Below are 12,053 nucleotides of genomic sequence, written 5' to 3'. Positions count from 1 at the left end.
GGAACTGAGGAGAATAAGGTTGGTGAGCTAGAAACCTTTGATTCTAGGAAACTCGGATAACTCAGTGGCTTTGTGAGCACTGAGTGTGACTGGGTTTTGGAGCCCAGAGTGTATTTTTACTTGCCCACCGGGTGCAAGGTAGGATTAAAGGTTATGGCCCACCAGTTTTTGGCTCCGCTGTTTCTTTACCGACTGTCCGAATCCAATGCGAACCTGCATGGGCTGGGCGGCTGTGATGGCAGCCCTGATAGCCCTGGCCCTGGCTGTGACTCCTGGCTTTACACCATGGAACCATCCTCAGAGCTGGGAACCAACTTGCTAGAAATTTTCAAGCCATGGCTGCATGAGGGGAAGAGAGACGGAGAAGGGGAGGGGTGGAGAAGCAGACGCGCACTTCTCCTGTGTGCCCTGACCTGGATTTGAACCCAGGACTTCCACAGGCTGGGTGGACGCTTCCACTGAGCCAGCTAGCCAGGGTTTGTTCTAAACCACAGGTAGGACTGAGTGTGGCACAGTCATGTGCTTAGGTCTGCCCATGACAGAAGTGACCCCTGTTGGTTGGTAATCACCCTGGCCTGAGAATTATACAAACTGGCCAGTACAGCTGCTTGTCTTCTCTTCACCAACAAATGACACAGAAGACCCCCACAACCAGGCTTCCGAGGGTTCACACCAGGCACAAGGACCTTTCAGGACTGACTCCAAGACCCTGGCCTGTCCACACTTGAGTGGTCAGGACCCTGTGGCTTGCTAATTGTAGAGCCAGGAGCCACGGCCAGGGCCACTATCACAGCAGCCCGGCCCATGCAGGCTCACATTGGATTCGGACAGTCGGTAAAGAAACAATGGAGCCAAAAACTGATAGGCCATTTTCTTTCATTCTAGCTTGCACCCGGCGGGCAAGTAAAAACACACACTGGGCTCCAAAACCCACTCACATTCAGTGCTCACAAAGCTACTGATTTATCCGAGTGTTGGGCAGTTAAAATGTATTATGCTCACTTTGTTAAAGATAACACGAGGAGGCCGTCGCCCAGGTGATATTAATGTGTGTTGGGGATCATTGTAGCCTGGGGCTTGGTTTTGGGATTAAGCCTGTCCCACCCTTTTTGGTGTAAGGTGGTACAATCCTATCATGCCTCAGAGAAGTGACTTTGTATTAGAGACTTCCCTATTATGTATATTGGATTAAGGGCTTGGATTTCTACACTATAAAATGGGAACGGAGCGGAAGTTTGTGGCTCTTGGTTCCTGAGGTTAGCATGAGAGAGCAGAGAGAATAGAGCCAGCAGCGGGAGGAGGCCACGTGGAGAAGGCCAGGAAAAGCAGCCAAGATGGCGGAGTGCTGAGTGAGATGCCAGTTTGTGCAGAGTTTGTATCTGGGATAAGGAAGGAGATGGGAACTGTAAGGCCAGGAGCCGCCATCGTGGCCATTCACATGCAGGTTCGCATTGGATTCGGACAGTCGGTAAAGAAACCATGGAGCCAAAAACTGATGGGCCATAGCCTTTAATCCTACCTTGCACCCGGCGGGCAAGTAAGAATACACACTGGGCTCCAAAACCCAGTCACACTCAGTGCTCACAAAGCCACTGACTTATCCGAGTTTCCTAGAATCAAAGGTTTCTAGCTCACCAGCCTTCTTCTCCTCAGTTCCCCATCTGCTTCCTTATCCCAAATACAAACTCTACACAAACTGGCATCTCACTCAGCACTCCGCCATCTTGGCTGCTTCTCCTGGCCTCCTCCACGTGGCCTCCTTTAGCTGCTGGCTCTCCTCTCTCCGCTCTCTCATGCTAACCTCAGGAACCAAGAGCCAAACTCCTGCTCCGTTCCCATTTTATAGTGTAGAAATCCAAACCCTTAATCCAATATACATAATAGGGAAGTCTCTTAATACAAAGTCACTTCTCTGAGGCATGATAGGATTGTATCACCTTACACCAAAAAGGGTAGGAAAGGCTTAATCCCAAAACCAAGCCCCAGGCTACAAGGATTCTGCCTGCCTTTAGCCCACCCCAACACACATTAATACCACCTGGGCAACGACCTCTTTAACAAAGTGAGCATAATACATTTTATCTGCCCAACAGGAACTGAGGAGAATAAGGCTGGTGAGCTAGAAACCTTTGATTCTAGGAAACTCGGATAAGTCAGTGGCTTTGTGAGCACTGAATGTGATTGGGTTTTGGAGCCCAGTGTGTATTTTTACTTGCCCGCCGAGTGCAAGCTAGGATTAAAGACTATGGCCCACCAGTTTGTGGCTCCGTTGTTTCTTTACCGACTGTCCGAATCCAATGCGAACCTGCATGGGCTGGGCTGCTTTGATTGTGGTCCTGGCCGTGGCTCCTGGCTTTACACCGAGTTTCCTAGAATTAAAGGTTTCTAGCTCACCAGCCTTAATCTCCTCAGTTCCCCATCTCCTTCCTTATCCCAGATACAAACTCTACACAAACTGGCATCTCACTCAGCACTCCGCCATATTGGCTGCTTCTCCTGGCCTCCTCCACGTGGCCTCCTGCTCTGCTCTCTCCTCTAATCATCCCAGGAACCAAGAGAGCAAGCTCCCGCTCCGTACCCATTTTATATTGTAGCTTCACAACCTCTAATCCAATATACAAAATAGGGAAGTCTCTAATACAAAGTCACTTCTCTGAGGCATGATTGGATTGTACCACCCCACATCAAAAAGGGTGGGAAAGGCTTAATCCCAAAACCAAGCCCCAGGCTACAAGGATTCTCAACACACATTAATATCACCTGGGCGACGGCCTCACGTGGGCAGCGCTGTCTTTAACAAAGTGAACATAATATATTTTATCTGCCCAACACTAATATTTGGCATCGCCCACGGCCTGAGTACAGCCGCTCAGACCCTGTCCTGCCAGGCTGCAGAATATGCAGGAAAGGCCCCAGGGAAAACCTCTGAGCTCAGGGTCTTTTTCTGCAGCCCCCATTCCAGCACTGTTCTGTCCCAGTGAGGGGTGCCTGTGTCCCCTGGTTTTCTCTGCCAGATGCTTGGGGCCATCCTAGATGCTGTGCTCTCTGTCCAGAGCCACAGCCAGCACCTGGCTCCAAGCCACCTTCATTTGTCACCCAGCCCAAGCCGCGGCCACCCCATGGGGGTCCCTGACTCATGTCCAGCCTCACCTCCTCAGGTTCACTGTCCTTCCGAGGACAAGGTCCCCTCAAGTCAGCTTCTGAGAACTCTCTGCCTTGTCCTTGGAGGGATTCCTCTGTCTAAACCTCTTCTCTGTGGCTCAGGCCTCTGGGGCCTGTCTGACCTCCTCGTCCTCCCTCCCCCCACCCCCAGTGCTCCCTCCCTGGCCTCAGGGGAGGTCCTCCCACTCACAGCTTTCCCAGCAAGGACCTCTCCACTGGTGCTCCCGCTCTCTGTCCACCAGACTCTCTCCTGCGGTCTCACCTAGTGCCCCTCCCCTGGGGGCCTTCACCACTCTCCCGGCCCCCATGGCCTGCCCCGTACTGGACGAGGGGTTGGTGGCACCCTGTTCACGGCCCTGACGTGGGCTCATCTGTGGGGTGTCTGTGACATCCACGAGAAGAGGCACTGTGTCCTGCCCGCGTATCTGGAACGTGGTGAGCACGCAGGAACCTGTCGTCGGCTCCTTGGCGGAGGCGTCCCTTCAGCAGCACACGGGCTGGGCGACCATATTTATATTCCTGCCTCTCCGTTCTCCCACATGCAAATACAGATTAAATAAAAGCAGCGCCCTGCCATCCATAACCCTTAATCCAGGAACTTTGGGGGGGGGGGGGTAGAGCCGCAAAGAGAACCCTGCGCCCACCCCCAGCCCGCCCACCCCGTCTGCGCACTCACTAGTCCCGGCCTGGAGCAGCAGAAAGGGACCTTGGACTCAGAAACGCCCCAGCATGATGGGGCCCGAAGCTTATCTCCCCAGAATCCCAGCCCTTTGATTCCGTGTTGGGGGGAGGGGTGACAGCAGATTTTCCTGAGGAACACCGGAAGGAAGGACGCGGGAAGCGCTGTCAGGAAGGACATCAGCAGGGAACTTCGCTGCCCTCTCCCCACACCCTGGCGTCCCCTCCCGGCTGCTTTAACGATACATGCTGTCCTGCCCGACCGGTGGTGGCTCAGTGGAGCGCACTGGGCCTGGGATGCTGAGGTCCCAAGTCCCCAGGCATCCGGCTTGACCACAGGGTCGCCGGCTTGAACCCAGAGGTCACCGGCTTGAAGCCCACAGTCCCTGGCTTGAGCAAGTGGTCACTGACTCAGCCTGAGCTCCTGTCTAGGCGCACATGAGAAACAACCAATGAACAACTCAAGTGATGTAACTGTGAGTTCATGCTTCTCTCCCTTCCTCTCTCTCTCTCTCTCTCTCTCTCTCTCTCTCTCTCTCTCACACACACACACACACACACACACACACACACACACACACACACACACAAATAAAGAAATAAACGCTGTTCACAGCCTGACCTGTGGTGGGCAGTGGATAGAGCACCGACCTGGAATGTTCACCTTGCCGGTTCAAAACCCTGGGCTTGCCTGGTAAAGGCACATCCGACAGTGAATAACTAAAGTGAAGCAACTATGAATTGATTATTTCTTGTTCCCCTCACCTCTCTGTAAAGTCTTTTTTTTTTTTTAATAAAAGCTGTTCACTAACCAGGAGTGATGTTTCTTGCTCTAGTATGAAGTATCCTGACGCTAACGAGGTGAGTAGTTCGCTTCCCTCCTTAACAGCGCCTCTGATCTTTCAGTTGCTTCAACACTTTCAGAGCAGCTCCGGGTAAATACCTAAGCCATTTAATAAAGGTGAATATGAGTGAGCTGTTATTTCAAAAAGTGACCGTGTGGGATCCTGACCTGTGGTGGCACAGTGGATAAAATGTCAGCCTGGAACACTGAGGTCACCAGTTTGAAACCCTGGGCTTGCCTGGTCAAGGCACACCACACGTGAGAGTTCATGCTTCCTGCTCCCCCCGCCTCTTCTCCCTAAAATGAATAACTAAAATAAATTTTAAAAAAAGAAAAGAAGAAAGAAGGAAAAAAAGAAAAGAAAAGAAGAGAAAAAGCTACTCTTGCCTGGCCCGTAATGTCGCAGTGGATAGAGTGTCAACCTGAAAAGCTGAGGTCACCACAAAACCCCCCTGGCATACACCCCCAAGGGACATACAACAAGAAACCAATCAACAACTAAAGTGAAGCAACTATGAGTTGATACTTCTGGCTCTTTTCCCCCATTAAAATCAATGAATAAAATTGTTTTTAAAAATTCAGAGCTTGCTCTTATCTCTTTTACCGTGTTATCTGTACAACGTTTACAACATAATAGTTAACTCCGTGGTCAAAGTACGTTCCTGGATGGAGGCTGTGACCCAAAGAGTCTGGAGACCCCGCGCTCCGAACCCGCTGCTGCAGAAATCTTCTCTAAAGCCGCAGGTCTCAGAGGGAGGAGACAGGACCACCCCACGTGGGACGCGCCCTGAAGGAGGGCGCTGTGTGGGTGGGGCAGTAACCCCGGCAACAGTAGACCGGCGGCCAGTCAGGACTAGCCAGGGGCCGTGGGGCTCTGCTGCCCCCTTGTGGCCGCACGAACGGAGGACAGGGGAGCGTGGTGGAGAAGTGGCTCACTTCCCAGCTTTGACCCTCCCCGGGGGGCAGGTCCCTATGGGGACGCTCCAGATCGCCCGGCAATGGGAAGCTGAGAACGGCCAGGCCGGTGGGCACTTGACCCCTCGGTGAAAGCCTGGGACACTGACTCAGAGGCCGGAGCCAGACGGTCAGGCAGGGGGAGGGGCTGAAGGCTGAGCCCCGGGGGGGGGGGGGGGGGGGAGGAGAAGGAAGCAGAGACTCTGCCCCGGTTTCTGTGAGACGGAGCACAGCCCCGAGTGAGGGAGCCTCCCCTCCCCTCGCGGGAAACCAGCCCGTGCCCGCCCGCTGAGGGCGAGGAGAGAAGAGTGGAGACCGAGGGTCCCCGCAGGAAGCAGAATTCCACGGAGACGGCTCCACGTTGTAAAGGGGCTGTTTGTACGGTGACGGAACTGCGGGTGGGGGTCTGAGGCAGGGGGAGCCGCCCCCACTCCAGTCAGGAGGGGACTAAAGGAGGAGGAACAGCAGGGTGACAACTGCTGTCCCAGAAGCCCAGACACGAGAAGGAGGGAGGGAGGGAGGAGTCCCCAGTCCCCCAGTGAGCAGCCAGGATCAGTCCACAGAGGCCAGTCTCTCTGAAAGGTCCCCAGGTCAGGGGGGAATGAGAAAGGGAGGGGAGGACAGGGCTACCGAGAGTCACAGGACCCAGGACAAATGGGCCCGGGGGAGGGGCTCATATAGGAACCCCCCAGCAGTCCCTACAGGGGGCACTTCCCCAGGTTTCTAACTATTGCTCTGCCTGGTGACAACCCCCCTCCACAGAGATGTGGGCACCAGGGACACCCAGGGACGTGGGGGCTGTAGGTGCACACGGACGGGGCAGAGGCAGACTGACAGCCAAGGTGGCCCTGGTGTGGGACAACCCAGAGCTCTTGGGGTCCCCTCTCCAGATGTGAGGCAACTGCCCAGCACAACCTGAGGGGCCTGCTGCCGGCTGAGCCCCCAGGGAAGCTCGCTGTTGGGAGGAGGGGGCTCAGCGGGGCGAATGCACAGCCGGGGGCGGGTTCTGGAGGGCTCACCGCCCAACCCCCACAGGGTCAGCCCTGTTCCCCTCTGCTGCGACCACCCCCAGACCACAGGAGGAGTGGCCTCTCCTTCCTCAGCTCACACTCGGGAGAGTTTACAGAGCGTTGCGTACACAATGTGAAAGGGGACACGTGCACAGGGACAGGAAGAAGCGTTCCCAGCACGAGGCTCTGAGCTCCATGTCCCTGGTGTTCTGAAACCAGTGGCAGTGGAATCAGACCACCTCAGTCCCCTCCTTTCCCCACATCTCCCGCCCCAGTGAGCTGCTCCCAGACTCTGCCCTGCACCCTTGGATTAGCCTGCAGGTGTCCCCTGTGCCCCCTGGACTTCCGTGTCCCATTTCCTTCTCAGGGAAGCTCAGTACCTAACCTCATCCCAGCCCTTCTGAACCGTACACCCTTCTGTGGCCACCTGCACCAACCTGTGGCCAACCTGCACCCACCTGTGCCCACATGCGTTCACCTGAACCCACCTGTTTCCACCTATGCCCACCTACACACATCTGTGCCCATCTACACACACCTGTGCGTACCTGCACCCACATGTGCCCACCTGCACCTACCTGAACCCACCTATACCAACCTGCTCCCACCTGCACCCACCTTTGACCACCTGTCCCCACCTACAAACACCTGTGCCCACCTACAACCACCTGTGCCCACCTGCACTGTCCTTATCCATTGCACCTGCCCTCCTGCCACCCACAAAGTCTACCTCTTGGGGGGCAAATAGCATCCTCACTGTCCCCTGACCAGCCTGGGTTGTCCCGCCAGTCAGTTCTGCGCAGTTCCTCCTGGAACTCTGCCTTCGGGTGTCCGGAGATCCAGAGTGAGTGGTACCAGAAACACCTAGTTCACAGCTGGAGGTCCCAGTTGTTCACTAACCCGCTCACCACTTCCCACTCTGTCCCTTCCTCCTGTGAAGTGATCCTTTCTTGGCTAAAAATGCGAGCAGTGGAGCCTGACCAGGCTGTGGCGCAGTGGATAGAGCATCGGACTGGGATGCCGAGAACCCAGATTTGAGACCTCAAGGTCGCCAGCTTGAGCGTGGGCTCATCTGGTTTGAGCAAAAGCCCACCAGCTTGGACCCAAGGTCGCTGGCTCGAGCAAGGTGTCACTCAGTCTGCTGCTGAAGGCCCATAGTCAAGGCACATATGAGAAAGCAATCAATGAACAAATAAGGGGTCGCAATATGCAACAAAAAACTAATGATTGATGCTTCTCATCTCTCCATTCCTGTCTGTCTGTCCCTATCTATCCCTCTCTCTGACTCTCTCTGTCTCTGTAAAAAAAAAAAAAAAATGCGAGCAGTGGAGAGCAGAAAGAAGGGCGCCCAATGACTGTGCCCAGGCTGCCCGACCCTGGGCTCTCCCCTTTGCTGTCCCCACTGACCAGTGAGGGTCCTGCCCGGCCCTGGAGCTGCACCCAGGGGGCAGGCACGGGCAGCAGCGGCTGAAGGGCCCTCCCAGCCACAGACCCCACTCTGCCTCCTGGAAAATGGGGGTCAGCCTGTTCCTCCCTTCCTGCCTCCAAGAGTTGGACATCCTGGGTGGGTGGAGGTCCAGGCAGTGCCCACGTCACAAGGAAGCCTTTCTGCCAGGGGGCGGGTAACAGGTCACATTCACCCACGGAGCTCCTGGGCTCAGATGGGCAGGATTCAGGGAGCCTGTGCCCACATCCACCCGCCCAGAGCACTCCTGGGGTGTCAGGGGCTCCCCACCTTCACCTCTACTGAGGAGAAGTCAGTCCCCCATAGAGAGATGGTCCCCGAAGCAAAGACTCCGTCCTCTAAAGTGGAGAATTGAAAAAAAGAGGAGGGGCGGAGCTCCAGGGCTAGGGGGGCAGGGAAACCTTTGTCTGTGGGACGCTGTGGGAAGACCTATATTTTAAAAAGTGGTTGGAGTGAACGTAGACTTGTTTATAAACAAAATATTGAGGTCCAGGACATATGAAGCCGCACCCTGCCCACCCTTGTGGCGGGAACAAGGCAGTCACAGGATGCGGAGAGCACGGTAGTGCAGCCCAGTGGGCAGGCCTGCGGATGCAGCTGAGACCTGAACCGACCCAGCGCACAGCTGCCAGGCTGGGGTGGGAGCCATCACCCTCCCTGGGTGCCCCAGGGGCACCGTCATGTCTTCATTGCGGGAGGGCGCTCATCTCTGTTCCAGCACATAAGGTGTAGGATCGCCCGCCCACTGCCGTCCTGAACCCGGCGCCCCCTCCACCGCAGACGAAACAGGAGGGTCAGCACCACTGTCCACTCGAGCTATTCAGTGAACACTTGAGAACTGAGGTCCTGGCTTCCCCCTGCACCGCTGCCCTGCCTGCCCCGTGCCCTCTGCAGCCACACCTGACCAAGGCAGGACTGGGCACCGATGCAGGATCCCAGGTCGCCTCTCCCTGGATCTTAGCAAAGGAGGGGATTTTAGAAAACAGATAAAGTGAGCAGTTTTCAAACTGTGTTCCCCAGAATCCTAGATCTGGTAGGAATCTTTTTTTTGTGTGTGTATTTTTCCGAAGCTGGAAACGGGGAGAGACAGTCAGACAGACTCCCGCATGCGCCCGACCGGGATCCACCCGGCACGCCCACCCGGGGGCGATGCTCTGCCCACCAGGGGGCGATGCTCTGCCCCTCCGGGGCGTCGCTCTGCCGCGATCAGAGCCACTCTAGCACCTGGGGCAGAGGCCAAGGAGCCATCCCCAGCGCCCGGGCCATCTTTGCTCCAATGGAGCCTCGGCTATGGGAGGAGAAGAGAGAGACAGAGAGGAAGGAGAGGGGGAGGGGTGGAGAAGCAGATGGACGCTTCTCCTGTGTGCCCTGGCCGGGAATCGAACCCGGGACCCCTGCACGCCAGGCCGACGCTCCACCACTGAACCAACCGGCCAGGGCTGGTAGGAATCTTTGAGAGGCACTCTGGGTGGTGTTGGGCAGTGGGGAGGGGCCCCAAGAGGGGCTAGCCTCGACCACAGCACTGACCCTGTATCCCTTTTCGAAAAATAGTTTTGATCAAAAAAAATTCCTCTCAGCCTGACCTGTGGTGGTGCAGTGGGATAAAGCGTCGACCTGGAACACTGAGGTTGCCAGTTCGAAACCTTGGGCTTGCCTGGTCAAGGCACATATGGGAGTTGATGCTTCCTGCTCCTCCCCCTTCTCTCTCTCTCTCCCTCTCTCTCTCTTTCTCTCTCCCCCTCTCTCTCTAAAAATCAATAAATAAAATATTTTTTTTTTAAATTTTCTATTTGATATGATGAAATAAAAAGCTAGAAAAACACCAGCAAGACTGTCACTAAGATCCTCTGCAGCCCTGGCCCATTGGCTCAGTGGTAGAGCCACAGCCCAGCGTGTGGATGTCCTGGGTCCATTCCCAGTCAGGGCACACAAGAGAAACACCCATCTGCTTCTCCACCCCTCCCTCTCTCGTTCCTCTCCTTCGCGCTCTCTTCTCCTCCCACAGCCATGGCTCAGTTGGAGCAAGTTGACCCCAGGCACCGAGGATGGCGCCATGGCTACCGCCTCAGGTTCTAAAAGAGCTTGGTTGCCAAGCAAAGGAGCACCGGCCCCAGATAGACAGAGCATCGCCCCCTGGTGGCCATGCCCGGTGGATCCCAGTGGGGGAGCATGCAGGGATCTTTCTTTCATCCTCCCTGCTTCTCACTGTCCGGTAGTTGCCTTGGGGTTGGGTTGTGAAACCCTCCTTTGCCCTGAATTTTCCGGCAGGTTCTAATCTCACCGAAACCGCACCCGCCCAAGTCCTCGGAATCATCCCTGAGGTTGTTCCGGGAACTGCACGCTTCACCAAACCCCCATCCCGCTGGCCGTTACCAACCCCCTCCTGCAAATATAAAAAACCCAAAAGTCCTAACCCGGGCGCGCCTTCACAGACCTGCGTCCTAGGGTCAGTGAACTCGCCCGGAGCTCCCAATAAAGCCTGATTCTGTTTATTCGGCTGATTGCTCTTTTGCTCATTCGCACATTGGCGGCATATAGGGGTCTTCCATCTTTCACTCACTTAAGAAAAAGGTAAAAATAAATAAGATAAATAAATACATAAATAAGAAGACAAACCTACATTGACAAGTGAAGAAACTCTCACCCTTTCCACAGAATGAGAAGACAGAGTACCAGGCACTGTATCTAACACTGCTCTATCTGTATTGCAAATTGCCTCACATTCACAGCCCAGCTGACTGTCACCTTAAAGACTATCTAAACATAACCCCCAACAACTTCTGTGAACGCCTAAGGGTACAGAGAAGAGGCAGGAAGACAGTGGTTACTATGTACAAAACCACACAACACAGAAGATACAGAAGACATGCAAAGCTTCCACTTCTCTCCTTGTTTCTAATCAGTGGCAGGTCAGATCTGATCACCTGACTCCTGGCTTCCACTTCCCACTCTGGTCTTCCCCCTTCAGAGAGAAGCACAGCCAATCAGAGTTCTCTGCAGAGAGAAGCACAGCCAATCAGAGTTCTCTGCAGAGAGAAGCACAGCCAATCAGAGTTCTCTGCAGAGAGAAGCACAGCTAATCAGAGTTCCCTGCAGAGAGAACCACAGCCAATCAGAGTTCTCTGTAGGCAGAGTGAGCACACCTTCCTTCCTGCAGCTCAGAGTCCCTGGGGTCCTGCTTCCTTTTCTTTGCTGTGGTATTATTATTATTATTATTATTATTACTAACCTTACCACTGGACCTGGGAGTACTAGAGGCCATACACTGATGACTGGAAGCATGCTCCCGGCCACAGCTTTCTAACCTTCACCCTGCACCTAGAAACTCTCTTCTTCACGCTCACCTTTCTCTTTTTAACCCTTAGAAAGACATTCACTTGTTTTGTATTCATTTTATCGGGGTGGGATTAGTTCATGAAATTACATGTTTCATGGGTGCAATTCCACAACACATCATCTGTATACTGTATATTGTGTGTTCACCTCCCAAGCCTCTCCATCACCATTCATCCCCTTGACCCCCCACCACCTCCCCCTGCCGCCCTCTACCTCCCCACGCCTCCCTCTCTCATACCTCCCACCACACTGCTGTCTCTCTAGTAGGTATGATCTGTCCCTTGCTTAATCCCTTTTCTGGTAAAGATTCTCACTGATTGATTTTGCAGAGAGAGGAGAGGGGGGACAGGAAGTACAAGCTCACAGTCGCTTCACTTCAGCTGTTCATAGATTGCTTGTCCTATGTGCCTTGACCGGGCACGCCCAGGGTTTCAAACCGGCCACCTCAGCGTTCCAGGTTGACGCTCTGTCCACGGCGCCACCACAGGCCGGGCATGTTTAATCCCTTTGTCACTGGGAATGAATATGTAATACTGCTTATTGACTGACCTTAGTCTGACTACCATAACATAGAGCTAAATAAGAATATAATTACAGGGTAAGC

The 12,053-nt window shown here is 54.5% G+C and overlaps 1 protein-coding gene across 1 annotated transcript in view; it reads right to left on the bottom strand.

The window, feature by feature from the left end:
• LOC136387782 (butyrophilin-like protein 1) overlaps positions 1–12,053 on the bottom strand; it is an 87,794-nt gene that overhangs the window by 62,518 nt on the left and 13,223 nt on the right. The gene's annotated exons all lie outside the window — the stretch shown is intronic.

Source organism: Saccopteryx leptura, chromosome 1 (assembly GCF_036850995.1).
Source record: "Saccopteryx leptura isolate mSacLep1 chromosome 1, mSacLep1_pri_phased_curated, whole genome shotgun sequence".
NCBI lineage: Eukaryota > Metazoa > Chordata > Mammalia > Chiroptera > Emballonuridae > Saccopteryx > Saccopteryx leptura.
Note: the sequence above shows the minus strand (reverse complement) of the source record. Positions and strands in the feature narration are given on the sequence as shown.